This window comes from Rosa rugosa, chromosome 2, assembly GCF_958449725.1.
Source record: "Rosa rugosa chromosome 2, drRosRugo1.1, whole genome shotgun sequence".
Lineage (NCBI taxonomy): Eukaryota > Viridiplantae > Streptophyta > Magnoliopsida > Rosales > Rosaceae > Rosa > Rosa rugosa.
In genome coordinates, this window is record NC_084821.1 from 29,052,221 (window position 1) to 29,059,727 (window position 7,507).

The following is a 7,507-nucleotide window of genomic DNA, read 5'->3' on the forward strand; positions in this document are numbered from 1 at the left end:
AATGGATGTCATTGCACTCCACTACCTTGTCAGTTTGGTAGTTTCCAAATAACTGAACATGCAGCTTTCAAATGTGGTCACTACATATCTTTATGGGGATCTAGATACGGAATATAATGAAGGTTCTTGTGAACTTCATTTACCCAAGTCAAGTGGCTCTAGACCACGGAGCGCGTTTGCAACGAGGTTGAAACGCTCACTAAAGTGACTACTTGATTGGGAAGGGATATGATGAACTATGCCCACGCGTTTCCATGACAAGTTCCGGATTTGCAATTGTCGCGGTTTATGTTGATAAACATAATTGGAACCCTTGTGAGTTAAGGAAAACCGCTGAACACCTGAAATCCGAGTTTGAGAGGAAGGACCTTGGGAGAACACGGTTTTGTATATCGTGTCAATAGATGCTTAGGCATTTTGATAAAGTCAAAGATGCACTCCCATGGTCGTCCGTAGTCTTGGCCCTAAAAGGGATCCGTTTCGTCCCAGGGATGATGACGAAGACGTGTTAATAACAGAAGTGCTTACTTATGTACAATAGGCGCATTATTGTAGTTAGCACAATACAAGACCGGACACCTCAATTGTTATGAACTTGTTGGCTAGATATAGCTCCGCGCCAACGCAACGCCATTAGATTGGTATAAAGACAATCTTTCGATATTTGAGAGGTACGATTGATATGGGCTTGTTCTATCCCTACAGAGAAAAGAGATAACGGAAGTGTGGGATCGGACCCTACAAGGCAAAATGCCACCTTCCGTGCTCCTCCTCCCCTCCATCAAAATGACAACAGGCACTTCTAAATATTGAAGTGAACCAAATCCGATCTGAGGATAATGTAGCGGACTTATTTACTAAGTCGTTACCAAAATCCACCTTCGAGAAACATGTGAAAAGCATCGGATTAAGAAAGTTATCCGAACTCCCATGATTGTAGCAATCAGAGGGAGATATTGACATCAGGGGGAGGCATGATGTCTACATGTTCGATCTCGAAGAGTGAAGGACGTGTTGTGCTCTTTTTGTCCTTCGACCAGGGTTATTTTTGTCCCACAGGGTTTTTGTTACCTGGCAAGGTTTTTAACGAGGCAACAATCAAAGCGTCATCACCAAGTTTGAGCGGCACAAGGGGGAGTGTTGAAGGATATCGACATAATGTGTGCCTCTACAAACTAGGGTTTAGAGTTGTAATAGGAATGTGTTCTAGGTATTCAATTGTAATCGGATTCTATTACCTTTTTGGGTACCTTGTAACTCCCTATTTAAAGGGCTCCTATTATCAATAATAGACACAATTCTATTCTCCTACAACATAATTATTATTATTATATATTTTTATTATTATTTTTTTTTTACAACCATCAGATGCCAAGAGGCATCAGACAACTAGTAGGCTTGACAGTGTGCGGGTTTTTAACGGGACGACACGGTAAACCCGGCGGGTTTGCGGGTTACCAGTTGGAACCCGTGAATAGATTTTTTTTTTTACCTGTTGGAACTAGTGGTGGGTTCAGTTCGGTTTTTACCCTAAATCGAGAACCGAACCGAACTTGAACTTTATTTATGTTCAGTTTAGTTTTCTATTTTTGAGAGTTCAAAATCAAAAACCGAACCGACCAGTCCAGTTCGTTATTATTTTATTTTATTATTTTATTTTATTTTATACTATATTTCAAATTTTTGTTCTACATTGTCATTTTTTTTTCCGTCTTTTTGTTATGAGTTTTTCCTTCTTTGCTTCTGAGAATTGCTACAATAATAATTTACAATGACCAACATATATAATTTACAATAAACCAAATAAAATGCTTGAAAGTTTAAAGTCCATTGACAGTCCACTTTTCTAGTTGTGGCATAGCTCAAACTCATCATTAAAGAGCAAGTCACATGACAACTGAGGGATTTGGCCCGGAATAAGATGTCCCAACACAAGCATCTTCCCTCTGGTCTTTCCATAGATCACAACATCGTCAGCTGCCGTCTTTGACTCACCTAAACAAGCCTACAGAACAAGCAACTTGTAACTACCTCAACAACGAAGCATTAAATGTAGACTTTGAATTTAAAAGCACAATGAAGACAATAAAACAAACCTGTGACAAATGCACCACATTGGAATGGAGACTCCCTTCTTAATGGGGCCATCTCTGGGATGTATAGCTGTTAGGTTGTTTGTGTTTGTTTCCCTTTGATTTTCTGTTCCCTCTTTGCTGAGGGTGTTGCTTTGTCAGCTTTTTTAGCTACTGTTCCTTGTTGCTTGTCTGGCTTTGTTTAAAGCCAGGTTTCTTCTATATATTCATTCATTTACCCAAAAAAAAAATGCACCACATTGCCTTGGTCTGGCACTACCTACATAGGTTTGAGCGACAAGAGATGACCATACATTTATAGAAGAGATCATAAATAGGATTAAGATATTCAGAGAAAATTGTTGTTTAGTATCTGGAAAATGATAATCTACATTTCAAACATTAGAACAATCTGCTTTGTCCAAACTACTTTTCGAAATGGTAAGATATACAACTGAACTTTAGATCACTTAGCAGTACATTAACATTCAGAATATTCTCTATCCCTCAAAAAATTACATTGATGCTAGTTAGCAACAAACCATTCCTGAAAATAACCCAAGTAATAAGTTTCCAATCTTTTGGGTCACTACTTCATATATAATTGACAACAAGTTAGCCAGACCTTAATCTTCAGATGGCCCTCTAACAATTCAAATACAACTAAAAATGATTGTTCGAAATTAATAAATGGAAGATGAGATTGCTATGACATACCATATGAATGCTCTCCAATCATTGGACACACTTGTTTATACTAATCAGCTACCTGCACAAGAAGTGTAAACCAAAGATTCAAATCTCACTACAATTCAGACCTTAAAATGTTTAATGATATCAACGGCACTACCAATTATAAAGTCTTAGTTTTATACTTCTCAAGTAGATAGCATATTACCATCAATTAGACAAAAAAAAAAAAGAACAAGCCATCATGAAGAACAGGAGTGACAGTCCATTCACCCTTGCCCCGGAGATTAACAAAACTCAGAAAGTCAGTTTCTGACATGCTGTAAGTAGCACACAATTTAACCCTGCAAAATGTAGTTGTCAGTATAGAATAAGTAGGGATCGTTCAAGCCGGAGATTGAGGGTACACCTGTAATTGCATAAACAAATAAAGAATTAATATAAGTATAAAGTATTATTTACAAAAATAAAACAAAGAATGAAAATATACACATGAAATTAAATGGGGGATTTTAGGTTTTGAAATTAAAAATTAAAAGAAACAAAAATTAAAATGTAAAATACATATACAAGGCATGGAATGCAAGGAACAAAGATCAAAACCACAATCATATGAACGAAATCCAATTACCTATAGTTGATTTTCTATGTCATGAGAAAGAAGTTGACCACGTGAAACATTAGTAAGCAAACGATTTCCTATATTTTACTTTTCTTAAATAATTAATCTAAGTGTAAGCACCTAAATTAATCCTATTGAACATGCAATCATAGTCTAGAAAGTTAGCTAATCAAGAACACATTCAACGCATGAAGAACAAAGAAAGGATGTCAACCAAAGTGCACAACCTAGTATGAAAAAGTTCATCTATTTGCAATCCTCCTTAATTGATTTCGACTTTTGTCCAAAGCCTTTACTACTTATGAATTAGGTTCACAAAACTATTAGGTGAATTGTTAACCTAAATCTAGCTTCAATTACATGCATATATCCTAAGTTGGCCACCAAAGAACATAAACATGCAAAAGTTTTTTTTTTTTTAAATCAATTAAGCAATCTCACATAAGCAACATAGAAAGCAACTATAAAGAAATCACAACTTTTATTCAAACATAGAGACGAGCTTTAAACTTTGCCCTTAACGTTATATGTTAACTAGAAATCCTTGTTCACGAATTCAAACAAAGAAAAACCAAAGAGTTCTTTTCCCTTACTAGAAATCATTGTTCACGAATTCAAACAAAGAAAAACCAAAGAGTTTATAAGAAAAAAGATCGAATTACACCGTGAAGAGATGAATGAAGAACACTTGTAGACGATGAACACTTGAAGAACTTGAACGCAAGGCTTCAATATCAAGGCACAAGGTGGAAGGATGGCGGTTAGGGAGGCTCACAGCTTCTTCTTCTTCTCCTCTTTGCTTGAAGACGCAAAACTCTGAAGACTAGAGAATGGAACAGAACTTTTGATGTGTGAAAAGAATGAAAGAATTGATGAATGAAAAAGTCCCAAGGATGCATCTATATATAGGGGACGGAAAACTTAGTCTCCAAGCCTTATGAATCCTTCTTTTAATTTATAGGAATTATCTGATTGGTCCACATAGCTCCAACCAATCAAATAAATCCATGTCATCTTTTCTGCGTCGTCCAACCAATAAGAAGCCTCTAAAATTAAGTGGATTTGCACCATCAGTCTTAAAAGGAGATAATATTGCTGACAGGGCCAGCCCCAAAAATTCCACCCTGAAATCAGAAGTGGCCCTGCGGGACCCAATTTTAAAGAAGATTTTACAGAAAAGTTCGGCAGAACCTCCCCTAAAAGTAGGCAATCCAAACCTGTAAGAATCCAAAAACACTTCTAATAACCTAACCGTAAACTCCTGGAGCCACCCTGCTCCCATATTCCAAACCATCTCACAATCAAAAATAATAATAATACTTCAAATACTTAAAGTCCAACAAAACTCCATAATTAAATACAACAATTCATCAAAGTTAGGTCATGAACCCCAAATAAATTTACTACAAGTCTGGTCACAATCCCCATAGTAATCAGAGCAATCTAAAAACAGAAATTGATATAAAGTTCAATAGGTTAAACAGGTAACCTACAATATGAGATGATGGAAGCAAATGCGGTCACTATGGCTCACTCGTAATGTGCCGAGCAGCAACGCTGTGAATTGGACATTTGAAACTGAAGGGCCCTGGGGGAAAGCATTTAAAAACGTTAGAGTGAGTGGACAAAAAGTTACTAATTATAAGATAAGGAAAAAGGAAAGAGTTTTATACTTTCCCACAGTTTAACCTTGGAAAAATAAATTTCCGATGCATGCAAGATTTAGAAAAAAATTATTATTATTTTCTTAACTTCGAAAGGAGCGTAAGAAAGAAAATAATCCAGCCTTGTTGGTTAAAATAAATAATTAATATGGGGAAGACGAAACATCACCATACTATAAAGGAGCCTCCCAGGCCCTATCCTCGACTTCGACCCACAAACACAAAGTAAGTGAGGAGGAGCCTCGACTGCAAATCACGTGAGGAGGAGAACAAGAAAATATAGTAACCCGAGTATGGTGGAAGATAAAAATCGAAAACCAGTAAATCCATAAAGCTTCCCTAAAAATCTCACAAAAGAAAAAAATTACGAGTACGATTCCCAACCATACTCGGAAAATCTCGTAGTAATTCCGAATAAAGCAACGACGTGTCCCACACGTTAAATTAATTTCAAACGGGTAACAATTTATAAGATTAAATTATAAATCATAATTATTCTTCCCTCGAAATCCCATTTCGAAAAGTAATTATCAGAAATTCAAATCGACAAAAGAAATTAGCTTAATTTCCTGAAATTACCTTGGAAAATGTTTTGTCGAAAAACAACCAATAACCACGTTATCCAAATCGAGCATAGAAAATTTAAAATCGAAATCATGCTAGAAGAATTAACCAAATAAATCGAAATCATGCTAGAAGAATTAACCGAAATTAAAATAATATGCTCGATAAATTTCATGCTAATTAGTAAAGCATTAAGTTGATAAAGTAAATGCATGCATAATTTGTTAAAATAAAAGTCCACTCACAGTATTCGGCTAATCCTGTCATCGATCGGTATTCTCCTCGTATGGAGACTCCACTCGTCCTATACTAATAGCACTCGTAAAAATATAATTACAGGACGGGAATTTAAATTTACGATAATTAGAAATCAAAATTCTAAACGTCTCCTTCAAACCCACATCGGATTCTATCCAACTAGACTCACAATGTCGATTCGCCGATTACAAATTATAGGCAACTTCAAGAGAAATCCGACGGTCGGATTCTCGTAATTGATAACCAAAATTCTAAATTTTTGAAAATTCATAATCGACTCAAAATTTCTCCAATCTTCACCAAAATCACATATACAAGTTTTATATCAATTATAGGATTTAATTAGCTAAAAACAAAAACTAAAAACCTGCTCCACGCTCCTCTATACGCCACCTACAGTGGCAGCGCGTGGGGCCCACACGCCGTCGGTCACCACCTCCGATGGCCACCAAATTTTGGCAGCAACACCTACTCAACAGGCCCAACACTTTTGTCAACTACAACAAATTTGAATTTTACCTTGAAGTGCTCGTGATTGGCCGATGAAAATTTTTCAAAAATTTCAAACCCCAGAATCGAGAAATTCTTCGATTCTCTCTCCACACTGTGAATTGAAGCTAAAAGCTTGAGGGAAAATGATCAATGGCTCGAGGCGCTTCTATTAAACCCGTTTTGGTGGCCGGAATTGGAAGAAATCGCCGGAAAACTCAGATTTGCTACAGTAACCTTCTCGGCTTAAATTCTCTCTTCTCCGGCCAAAACAATATGACCCACGATCACAGGCGTGTAGGGGAGGAGGAGACGAGTTGACCGCCACTGGGGCTCGCAGTTTGGTGGCCGGACGACGGCAAATAGAAGGGGAGAAGGAGAGAGGCCGACGCGGGGGAGAGAGAGGAAAAGAGAGAAAGTCCGGGGGGGGGTTTAGGTTTTCGGAAATGGAAACCTACTACAATAACTTTCTATATATATAGAAAGTTACCATGAACAGTAACTTAACCTTTTCGCTTATAACATTCACATACGAACTCCGATTTAAGCGTACCATATGTCCACGGACTTGGTTTAAAGTCCCTTACAACTTTCGTGACGAAAAGTTTCTCAAATTGTTATCCCATAAAAAGTCAACTTCTAGCACCCCCCCTAAATGATAAAAACTAAAACCGAGGACAGTAAATCGTATAATAATTCACTTACACAGAAAAAGGGTAAATCGGAGACGGGGCGTATCAATTGCTGAATTCATAAAGATGTCTTCTGATTTAAACTCCTAAAATTCGTCCAAATAGGGGTGTGAGCAACAAACAATGTATTTGGACTTGATTCCATCCTTTCTGCATGTTACATGTGGTGACCCGAGAGGGGGGTCCCACAGCGCCGCGACTCCGAGCCAATGAGGAATCGACATGTCACGAATGGCATCTCGATAGCTCATCAACTCGAAACCGCAAGGCCTTTTGAGTTTAGGTTGTTGGTTTACAAAACACTTTCTTGGACAAAAGTCACAAAACATTCTAGCAACCGAACAACATATTTTCGCAAGCGAAATTTAAAGTGAGCTAAAAGATTTGGGCTTGCAATAGGAGCCCAATTTGGAAAATAATGAATCACGAAGTAAACACAAGTATGAGAGACGCGCC

At 37.3% G+C, this 7,507-nt stretch overlaps 1 long non-coding RNA gene across 3 annotated transcripts; it reads right to left on the minus strand.

The window, feature by feature from the left end:
* Positions 1 to 1,736: 1,736 nt before the first annotated feature.
* LOC133734478 (uncharacterized) lies at positions 1,737 to 4,232 on the minus strand. Of its 3 annotated transcripts, none has more exons than XR_009858331.1 (4): positions 4,047 to 4,232; positions 2,790 to 3,171; positions 2,097 to 2,352; positions 1,737 to 2,005 (listed from the first exon to the last, which is right to left on the minus strand). It is a non-coding gene; the product is annotated as an uncharacterized LOC133734478 (long non-coding RNA). The 3 variants fall into 3 exon arrangements; XR_009858330.1 differs by having other exon boundaries at positions 2,790 to 2,841; positions 2,971 to 4,232; XR_009858329.1 differs by having other exon boundaries at positions 2,790 to 4,232.
* Between the last annotated feature and the right edge of the window lie 3,275 nt (positions 4,233 to 7,507).